The sequence below is a fragment of the Phalacrocorax aristotelis genome, chromosome 1 (genome assembly GCF_949628215.1).
Source record: "Phalacrocorax aristotelis chromosome 1, bGulAri2.1, whole genome shotgun sequence".
Classification (NCBI taxonomy): Eukaryota; Metazoa; Chordata; class Aves; order Suliformes; family Phalacrocoracidae; genus Phalacrocorax; species Phalacrocorax aristotelis.
Genome location: NC_134276.1, coordinates 184,176,927 through 184,188,392, shown reverse-complemented (window position 1 = coordinate 184,188,392; position 11,466 = coordinate 184,176,927). Strand labels below are relative to the sequence as shown.

General features: G+C 40.8%; 1 long non-coding RNA gene across 1 annotated transcript in view; it reads left to right on the top strand.

Annotated features, from left to right (window-relative positions):
* Nucleotides 1-4,781, top strand: part of LOC142051650 (uncharacterized) — a 77,792-nt gene extending 73,011 nt beyond the window's left edge. Inside the window, exon 8 of the long non-coding RNA XR_012658570.1 lies at nt 774-4,781. This is a non-coding gene — a long non-coding RNA (uncharacterized LOC142051650). The remainder of the gene's footprint in view (nt 1-773) is intronic.
* The last annotated feature ends 6,685 nt before the right edge of the window (nt 4,782-11,466 follow it).

Below are 11,466 nucleotides of genomic sequence, written 5' to 3'. Positions count from 1 at the left end.
ATGAGGCTACAGCTACATTGGTGTGAGCAGACAGAGACAGTTGTGGTTTTGGCTTCCTTGTCCTCCAAGGCAGCCAGGCAGCTTTGGCACTGAAACTGAAACAAGCTGCAAGACCGACTTGAGGGCTCTGACCTTGGAGTGGACAAGGAGACAATGCAGAGCTGTCTGAGCAGGCTCTTGCTCAAATGCAGAGTCAGGTGTGTTTGCACATGGACAGCATAGCACCAAAATAAAAGGCTGAAAGCCACCACAAGTGTATGAGGGTTGTGTGGTGCGTTAAAGAGGACGTCAGTAACTCTGTTTAAAAATCTACTGACAATCAAATAAGCATTTATTTCCACAGGCAGTAAGAGATCCCATGATCTATTTCAAAATACCTATTTTAGCAGTGAAGTTCAGTATTTTGGCAACACAAGCAAATTTACCACCTAATGCTGTTCTGTTAGAATGTTCGGAAAAATTTTAAAGAATACTTTTACTGTGTCTTTTGCAGTCATACTAGATGGTGATTAGATTTTGAAGACTAACCAGAGAGAGTAGTGGTACTGTATTTTAAACAAGGCTGTAAAATTTTAGTGCTCCCTGGTATGTCTTGAACAACTAGGGCCTATAGGAAAAAGTTTTAAATCTTTTTGGCCAGAAGTAAAACATAATTGGAGAAGATGAAGTTTGTATCCTTGTGGCTGTTAAGTGGAATAATGACACTTATTTTATGATCTTGATGCAAATATCCTGAGTGATAAACTGACTAAAATGTTTTTATATGCAAACAGGTTTAGGTGACACTGTGGTGCTGACGGACTCCTTCCACACTATTTTGAAGTATAAAGAAAGCAAAAAATTGAGCATGAAAAGGAGCTAGGCATGTATGTTGGAACTCCATTTACTCCAGGAAGTGTTAGAGGAGTTAAAACATGATGTTTTCTCACTCCTAGAAAAGATGAAGGAAAGACAAGAAAAGGCCTCATATGAACCTTGTGCAAAGATTTATTATTATCGGCCAGGCTTATCTGAAATGAACTTTCCTGTTCTTCTGCCAAGCCCAAATTTATCCCATGGCTGCCCTTTTCTAGCCTTGATGTTATTTATGCATGGTATTATTATATATAAACAACGAAGTCCAATGCCCTCTACAGTCACAGTAAAACTTTTGTAGATATGGAAAACAAAGGATACTACAAAACCATGTCTCCAGCCTTGCAATGGGTGCTGATGTAACAGTGTGTATCCTATAGTATTGTACAGAAATTCTGCAAATATCATGGTCTTCTGAAGGTTTTCTGTGAGGTAGCTTTAGGTGAAGATTTGCCATTTTCATATAAAGCTAGAATCTAAAGATAAACTGCTCTACCAAATTCTGTAAGAACATTAAATAGATAATTTTGGGCAGCGAGGTGTCCTGCAGAAGCTCAGCCGCACCACACACTCATTTGTTTTTGCTTTGGAAGTTTCCAGACTTTAAGTGCTGTGGATTCAAGTTTGTTCTTCTGAGAAAATATTCACAAGAAATGAAAGTACTTTATCTAGCTATCTTATCTAATCTTCAGTTGACTTGGGGTCTTTTTAAGTTTTAAAAAGGATTTGATTAATTACAGTGGTAAGAAATACACAGTCTTCACCAAAACCATTCCAAAATGGGTTCAGCCTTCTGGAAATGCAAGAAGAGGTCCCCTATGGTTGACCATAGTGGATACCATTTCTTTAGTGATGGAAGCTTTAGGGAAGAAGTTACTGCTCATATTGTTTCTGCTCACAGTTGTTGATGACAGCTCAGTCTGCTGCTTTTTTTGCCCTAGACAACAGCTCAGTTGAGGGCTACAGATGCCTGGGTCTCTGGTTTGGTAGACACAATCCTGATAAATAGAACAAAGACTACTGCTCTTTTAAAGACCTGATTCCACAGAGGTGAGAAACCACCTTCAGCCTCATGAAGCCAGTCTCCTTACCCACTGTCCACGGTCTGGTTAAGGCCAATTTAGGGCCCCAGAAGTGACTGTAATTTAGATGTTTTGACTTGGTTTCTGTAGAAGTCTACCTCCTTCTGTTGGCTGTGGAAGGAGTTTCCTCTGGAGCTAAAATTAACCTCAGAGAACATCCTTGTACATACCCAGTCTGGTGGAGAAAACTGTCAGTTTGCAGAAATATATAAGGATATAAGAAGTGCTCCAGGTGGAAGCTGTCATCTGATGGCCCAGGCATACCACAGCATGGGAACGCCCCACAGCTCCCCACTCCTGAACCGTATAGTCATCATAGCACAGAACAGCCTTTTTTTTGTCTCAGAAATGGAGGCAGTATGAGGTCCTTTCCGTCTCAAGGAGCGTGACTACACAGGAGGAATGTGAACTGCCGTCCTGGAACTTTCAAGTGTTGAACTCATCATGACTTTGAAGCAGAAGACTATGAGTTTGTGATTTCTTAAAAACAAAAATTCAAAAAGCTGTTGAATAACCTCAGATTTTTTGTATTGGATTGTAACTCCTACAGAAGTGGGTGGGTTTCTGGAAGTTAGGATGTTTAGCATGGGATTCATGTTAATCAATTTTGGATCCTCATGATGAAGATGTCTGCAAGGTGAGCTACATCATCGCTCATGAAATCTGTTAATTGAAAGTGGTGTTTTTATTCGTGGACCAGGTGATGTGTGACAAAAGTCCTTTGGTTGTGCTGAGAAACGAAGCATGTAAGTGACCAGGTGCATCACTTTGTACAGTCCCTGTATCCTAGTTATCAGAGGAAACCCCAGTTCGGTGGGCAGCTGCCCATCCTCCCTCCCTTGGCAGCATTTGAACCCATATACTCAGCTCTGGGTGCTTGGACTGGGCCACCTGGCCTTGAAGCAGGACTGTGCTACACACCTAGAGTGGGAGGCTTCACAAATGTGTGCATTTGTAAAAGAGAAAACAGCAGCAGAATGATGCTGGTATGAACATTATGAAGAAACTCTATTTCTACTTTGACATAGCAATCACAGGAGTATGGTGGCACTTGGAAGTCCTGCCAACACCCCAACCCAGAGGTCTACAGCAGACTAACCTGCTGCCACAAGAATATTTTGGTGGCAGGACTCCACAAAAGGAGGCTGCAGAAAAGGAAGATATACACTCATTTAGCTGGTAGGGAACTGAGGCCAAGATAAATCAATGTCCCCAAAGCTTGGTGACCTGAGTCACCAAAGGTTAGTTCCACTCTCAGCAGTTTACAGGTCTATTTCAGCTAATATTTCTTTCTCTTACTCACAGATCTGCATCAGGATCACAATTTTAAGAATACTGAAAGAAAATTAGGCAAAACTGTAGAAAGTTTTATTTCTTACTGATTTATTTTTAATAAAAATAACTTTTCTGGTGCCTTAGCCACTTGGCTTATTATGAGGTCTTATTCTGTTGTCATAACTGCACTCATGAAATTTTTACTAGTATTTGAACTAAGCCTAGTTACAGTGGTACTTTTACTGCATCATAAATTACTGTTATATGGAATGAACTTAATTAGATTAAATGAGCAAAGGAAGACTCTGTGGTGCCAGATCATCTCTCATGAACTTTTGTGTATTTGTGCAGTTAATCTCTTCATTGGATTTTTATAAGGAATGTTTGCATATTTATCCAGGTTAGTAGTTTTCTGCCGTAGTCATGACCACTCTTTTCTCTGTACATTTCTAGAGCTCTGTTGAACCCTATATATATTTCTGTGTTTGGAAAACATGGAAACAAACAAACCTTATGGAAAATAACAATATACAGAACATATCATGTGACAAACTCTGTTAAATTAGTACTTGGGTCATTACTATCTGACAAAACTGCTTCTGTGAATAGTTGCATTTTTCATTCTTCATTCATTGGGCAGGGAAAGTATGACTGAAAATGCTACAAGCGGGGCTGGATTCCCTCCAGCGAGTGAGGCCATTGTTTGCAAAACCTTACCAGGCACAGTGCATGGTGGCACTCAACCAGAGCAAGGGACTTCTAGGATTTATGCAAGGATGTGGAATTTTCCACTGTCCAAGAGAAGTTCGCAATCCTACAGCAGCATATTTTGGTATGGGACCATAAAAATAACATCATGATGGGTTGAGTAACATTCCACTAAAGGTTAATGTAACTACTAGGAAAAACCCTCTGCTAATTACAGACTTTCCTGTGTTTTAAAGGTGTCAAAATCACATTGCTTTCAGAAACACAACTGAAGCTCAGTTAACATAGTCTGTTATTTGGGTGTATGTGACAACTTGACTCAGCTCTAGTGCCCTCTGAAACACATGTAAAGCAATGGTTGTCCTGCCTCATGGGTGAAGGATGAGAGCTTGGCAGGGCCTAAGGTGCTTCTGTTACTGAAAAGAAAGGGATGGGAGCAAAACAGAGGGCTGAGAATGGGTGCAAAATGGAGAGAGCAGAGATTGCTGCAGCCACTGCTTCTGCTGGCTGGAGGCAGGGGTGGACCACAGCACTGTCTCCCTAACCTCTTCCCATCACCCCATGTACCCCCAGCCCTCGCAGCTTTCCAGAGCTCAGGCTTAGGTAAAACAGGCATGGGAATCTTCCCACAGCAGCCTTCAATAACTGCCTAGTTCAAGTCTTTAAGTACTTATTAAACACAGTGGAGGGCCTAGTTCATAAAAAAAGCATTTATTCTGCAGTGTAAGACCTAGTCTTGATGAACTAAGACTTAAATAAACAGGCTAAGCAGAAAAAAATGCATCACAAGCAAATGCTGTGGCTTACTTCTGAGCAGTTTTCTTGCAGTCCAGACACTGCAATACATTCAAATAAAAGTGCATACCCAAAAACTTGTGCACGTCTATTGCTTTTGCCTTGATCCTCCAGATGTGAATAAAAAGAAAACTGAAATAAGCACTTTCAAGAGTAATAATATTAACAACAATAATACAATATTTTATACTTTTGCTGTTATGAAGAGAGCCATAGGGCAATTTCTGAATGCTGGGGTTTGGTGTCTTTTGTCCAAGACAAACAGGAAGCCTGCTGAAACCCTGTTCTGCAGAAGATCTTGAGTCAATATGTGTTTGGTGACAGCTGAAATAATGGAAATTAGTCCCTGAAAACAGCACTGTATAAAAGTCCGGACAGATACTGGGACATGTGGGCACTGGGGTTCTTGTGCAGCTTGTAACTAAAATAAGGGTTGGGGAATAACTGCTCTGTCTGTGAAGTGATGTCAGGCAGATAACTCAAAAGGATTTGTTCATAGATGTGGTCCTCAGACAGCTCAGGAAGTTTGGTCCTGGTAGGTATGGAAAAACAGGCTGGGGTCTGTGACAAGAAGAGTGATCTCTGGGTTTTGACTCTTTGGTGCACAGGAAAGCAAAGCTTCTCTGTTCATAGTCTGCAGACCCTCACTTATGTCCAGGGAATACCTGCTTCCATCATCATCTTCACCTCCTGATATAAATCAAATACAAGGGACTAAATATGTGTGAACAAGTCAAGCGACCTGCTTTTCTCCCAGCATCCACTCTGTTCAGTTCTTGAGTCACTATGGGGTTGCATTTTGGCTTGAGTGAGCACATTCTCTCTTCCCAATTTTCCACGCATTTCAGTAGGGCTATGGAGCATTCTGTATTTCCAGTGCTCATTTTGTAATTTAGAGATTTTCTGAGCTAGAAAGCCAACTCTTAGCAATTACACTCTTAGCTGACTTCATTTTAGCAATGGGGAAAATGACTAGGAGCTCTTGAGAGACCTTTTGGTGCCTTTCTGCTCTCTTTAGTGGACTTTTTCTAATTGCTCTGTCCCTGCAGACCTCCCCAGGAAGTGGTTGCAGCAGCAGCAGCAGCTTTAACAGTCATGGCTGTGAAACCTGCCACGCTTGTCCCCATAGCTGTCTCTGGTCCCAGAGGCATGTGGGGCAGCTGCCCCTCCAGCGCTGCCAAGCCCTGGTCCTGGCCAGGGGGACAGAGAAGACATCTTCCTGCATTTATTGTAAAAAATCCTTTGCAGGGATAAAAAGCCAATTTAAATGACTCTCCAGCAGCTTTGATTACAAGCAGACGCTGGTGGAGAGGAAATGAAATATTAAATAATGGCTTTGCCCATGGAGCTTCCTCATGGTTTCACTGCTCCCAGGGCTGTTAGATTTGAAAGAAATGCTTGTATGTTATCTAAAGGGTTAAAGTTTATTCTGACTGAGTGCTGTTCTGGCTGCTAGAACTCCTACAAAATGTATACACTGGGAAGAGCCTGGCTGCGCTCCTCAAGCATTTCCACACATCTCAGTTTGGTGTTACAGCCCCTCTTCAAGGGCCTTGTGATAGATAGTCTTGTTCAATCTCCCCAACTTATTTCTAGACGAAACTACTACAACGTTGTTTGACATTCATCCCCAGGCAAGGAAGCTGTAGGTGTGTGGCTGTGGGCAATCAAGAGGGAAAGCAAAGGCCATGTGAAATGTTCGCCCTAGAAATCTTTTGTGATTCCAACAAGATCTGTATTGTCCAGCCTTAAAGCATCATAAATTAATTTGAAACATGAAAGCTGAAGTATTCTTTGGTTTATATCAGCATGCACCACATCAAACCACTGTTTATTTTCATACAGAAAGCCTGTGTTTTTAAAAATATGCCTAATCAGACATCTCCGTGATAGGAAGCCTGATGTGTATCACACTGCTAGTTTGCCATCTAGTGGTTTATAAAACCCCCTAATTTTACATCATATTTCATAATTTCAGTGAAAAGAAATATCCAGAGATGTCCAGAACACAACCATGAGCTAATTTTTCGGCTAGTTGATTTTGGTAATTATTAGCAGAAGACAGTCCATACCTTCTGCTCAATGATCATTAACATTCATTCTTTGCACTTGGTTCTCCAGGAGCAGAGACTGGCTCAGGGTGTGGACAAGTTTTGGACTCCACAGGAGAACTGCTATACAGACCCACTTGCTGCTCACCACCTTAGGCCTTATTGCTTTCAGTGTTACCCTGGTCTTTTGTGAGGGCATGAGAACAAAACTATCTATTTTTATACAAGTATCAGGGAATCTCAAAGAGTGGAACCTGAATGGCACTTCAGAGGGCATTGTCTGTATGACAATGGGTCTTCAGTGAGCAGGCATGTCACGGGAGTATCAGTGAAAACTCCGGAGCTTCTGGCAGATGCTTGTTTACTCTGTTCCACAAAACCTTCTTGTTTTCATGAGTTCACAAACCTCTTTGGGCAGCACAGGTGGGCTGTTGGGGTCATGGCAGCCACCCAGTAACACACTGATACATTGACTGCTGGAAGCAACACTGCAAAGGGAAAATACCACTTCTCTGCAAAGCCTGAGAGTGCTGCTGAGGGACAGCTCATCATCTCCCCACTGAGCTGCTGTGAGACAGGAACCTCATCCCAGCCAAGGGCTTCAATTGACCAGTCTGAAGAAGGATAAGATGTCTGGGGAGGAAGACTGGGTTGAGGCATAACCAGCAATCCATCACTTGCAGTTAGAGATGTTGGCAAAGTGGTGAAAAAGCATTTCAGGGTGTGGGTGACACTTGCATGTAATGCCTGAGTTTTATTTCACTCTAGCATAAGAGTACAGCTAAGAATATTTTCCCTTCTATAACTCTCATGCCCTTTATTCCTTTAAATGTGATAGCAACATGGACTATTGTTACAGCTAGTAATCACTTGGGTACTATTTATTGGTTGTTGGGAAGAGACAAACGACTCTTACATGGAGCCCAGAGTCCCGGCATAGCCAGCCAGTCACAGTCTGAAGCCTTTGTCATAAGCTGAAGTCCCCGGAGTTTCAATAGCTGTGCTGGCAGCATGCACAGCCACACAAACCACTAAGGACTTAAAGCAATTTTGATCAGCCAGTCATTTCTGATTTAAATAAAGAAAGAACAAATTACAAGAGAGAAGAAAAGAACCTTGCTTTGGGAAAAGTTGGCTTTGAGAAAGGTCTCAGATGTGAAGCTCCACAGGGAAAGGAAAACTGGGGAGAGACACTTGTTTTATCTCTTTGTACTCAAAGGGACAAACAACAATTTTCATTGGCTGCAGAACTTAATTTTCTCACCCCGACTGTGGCAGTGGCTGGGACAGGAGGCTGGCTTCACAAATAGTACAGCTGAGCCTGTGAATGGAAATGGATGCTAAATACCTGTGATCTGTTGTATGAAGCTACTTCTGTCATGGCAAACACTCACTAAGGAACAGGACGGGAAAGAGAGAAGCTTAGAAGAGCCATTCTGGGAAAGAAGTGCTATAATGTAGTGGGGAAAATGTCACTTCTGTGGCAAACTCAGTTAATAGGGTCAGTTCGTTTACTCTGCAGGTTTTTATGCAAAAACGACTACTTCGCTAGTTTTAGTTCTTTTAAAAGGGGCAATTAAATGGTAGTGAGAAAGGCTGGAACAGCAAGTGACAGTGTCAACAGCAGAATGAGGACAATTTTTGAGGAGCCTGAACCATCCTGAAGGATAGGAATCTTTCAGAAATACTACTGACAGTTTAAATTTGTTTGTTAGTCATATAGGCAAAGTAGATATAGCTTTGGCTGATGTGTAGTACAGTAAGTACACTTAGTTGCAGGGCTGACAGCAGTGGCTTGCAGACCTTGTGTTAACAGAAGAGTGGCTGTGGCATGCTCCCCCTTGGTCCTTTTCAGTCCAAATAATTTCTTGGGTACTGAGAAGGTCCTGCAGGGAAAAAAGCCAGGATAAGTACAATGCCCAAAATATTATGTTGAGAAAAAAATGGTTTCAACACAGGCATGACTTCTTCCTGGAAGGAACAAAAGGAACGTGGTGATGGATGGAAAATAGTCTTTGCTTGTGGCACTGATGTAGCACCATCAGAAATACCTTAATTTACAAAAGACAGTACTAACAAGAGAGTACATTATATTAAAACCTAAGGACCCTTAGGCAAGATCCTGGCAAAGCACAGCTGGAAAAGCTGGTGACAGCAGGAATTGGTAGCAAATATAGCTGCTGTGTGTGGCACAGCTATCTCCCCCAACAAATAGGAAACAATACATTTGCTGCCTGTTATAGTAAATATGTAGAAATATTTATGCAGTGATATTTGAGGAAGTTATCAAGCTCCTTATTAAAATGAGAATGGGCCAACAGGTTTTCCTTTTTTTTCCTCTGGAGATATGTGGGCTTGTATTGCTCAGCACTGGAGTAGGAATATGGAAATCTGTCCTTCCAGCTCTGCTCTGAAAGCTCCATTTGACAAGGAGTTTAAATGCGAGTTTAGATATAGCAGCAGAGAGATTGATAAAATGGGACCGGTCCCACCCCATCAAACTCAGAAAAAGCATGGACTGACTTGATTCTGATGTCTTGGATTTGTGTAATTTCAAGCCAGTAGAGAGGAAAACTTAGAGGTTTTCTTAGAAATTCAAATAACCATGTTTAATTTTACAGTGAACTGTCAGTAACTTCCTACTATATTGTTCGTAAATGCTTCTGAGGTTTGCAAATCATAACATGTTCACAGAGGATTGAAATTGAAAGGTAACAAGTGAAACTCTGACCTTTGTTAGTTTTATTTGACTTGTATTCCACCTGAGAGAAAATAGTCATATGGAAATTAGAACAAAAAGAAAATATTTCCTTTGAGTCCTATAATTTATTTTTGTATATTTTTAGATTATTGCTTAGGTTGAAGTTTATTAAATTTTAAAGGTATTTCCGATATATGACTAAGCTCATCTATCAATACGGACAATTCAAAACCAGTCATATAAAAAAAGCTACCAGCTAAGTATATTTATTATTTTCAAATGCACTTTTTTTAAATAATGCCAATAATAACAACATATTAAATAATGAAAGCACTTTTTTTTAGCTAAAAAGTATTTGTAAAGCAGAAAGTGTTTTTAATGTTTAATGCTGACACCTATCTTTTAGCTTTTATTTGATATGTTGATTAGTCACTGTTAAGATGCTTCCTTTACTATCGCTCCCTTGCATTATGTTCCTCCATTTTGCCACTAATATTCTTCATTTGCTTCTGAAAAATCTTCTGTGTTTCACAGTAATTTTTGGGTCACATATATTTTACAGAGTATTTGATTAACGAATGAACCTTTATCTAGCCCTAGATAATGAAGATGTCTCAGACAGCTGTCCATGCCACTGAAACTGCAGAAGATAGAAGAACAAGGTACTTTATACTTCCAAGGTATCTTGCCTGTATCTGCATTCGGTTTGGTGGCTGAGAGCTCAGTGTCCCCAGAAGCTATTGAGGTGGCAGCCATGGTTTGGTGAAGACAAAGCAGTAAAACAAAACTGCTGTACCCGTTACCTGTAGGGAACAGACACAACCGCAGCTAGAGCCAGGGATCGCTTTTGTGGTACAAAACTTCAAGACTGGAAATATATTCAGTGTGAAGCTAGTGTATGCTAGCCAAAAGTCTACAAGAAAGAAGAATTCTCTTTATATTATAACTCAGTCATCATTAGCTTATCTCAGTTAAAAATGGCCAGGGAGCTGTCAAATTCAGTATGTCTATACTGAATTATGTCTGTCATTGTCTTCTTACATTCTTTCTCATCTTGGAGGAGCAGAATGTGGTGCATCAGTTCTGGAGGATCTTTCCAAGGTGCTTGCATTACTCTGTGAGCTGACTGAATAGAAGTCAAATACTCTAAGTTTTGACAGAGTACATCCCCTACCAGCTGCTTATGTTGTGACACCAAAACTCTGGAATCACTACAAAAATATTTGCTACATCTCTTTTCCTTTAACAGAGAATAAAAACCAGGTGGACAGAAAGAAAAGAAGTCATATGGGCTGGTGCATCCTTGAGCTGTATCTTCTAACCTTTTAGTGGCTTAGAGCTAAGTACTGTTGTTGGCAGGAGAAAAAAGCTGTAATCATGCAGATGGTCAGAGTCACCTGGCTGAAGGGAGAGGTGGTGGAAGAAAACAGAAATTACATCTGTTCTGTTATCTGAGAGGAGCTTTGGAAATCCTCTGCTAATTTTGTCAGGTTTTTCCCATTATATTCCGTTGCTTTAGGTAGTTCGGAAATCTGAGTTACTCTTCCCAAGAAGACAGGTAGGCAAGCAACTTGAACTACTTATTCTTAATGCCTCCATTAAGCAACAAACACCAGAATTTGCCCAGCTTAAACTGTTGGCCTTAGCTCAAAAGTGATTTTACTTTGTTTTAGGCCAAAACAGATCTGTGCTCTTCATTCTGCTATAGCTTGGTTTCTGTCAGAGCTTGTTATAAAATCTTTGGAGAGCTCACATACTTCTACAGCACTCCACACTGAAGCTCAGTTTGAAATTGCAACTGCTGAGTCACAGGGAGGGAGCAGTAACCTATTACATCATTTATTTCTTAGACTCACGACAAATTAGTCCCAAGAGGAGCTGTTCCCACTTCTCCCAATGAGGAATTATTTTATAATCATCAAAGAGCACATTGTCAGGAAGTTTTTCGTAACATTTGGCCAAATAATTATTTGTGATTTTTTTCCCATCTTAATGTAAT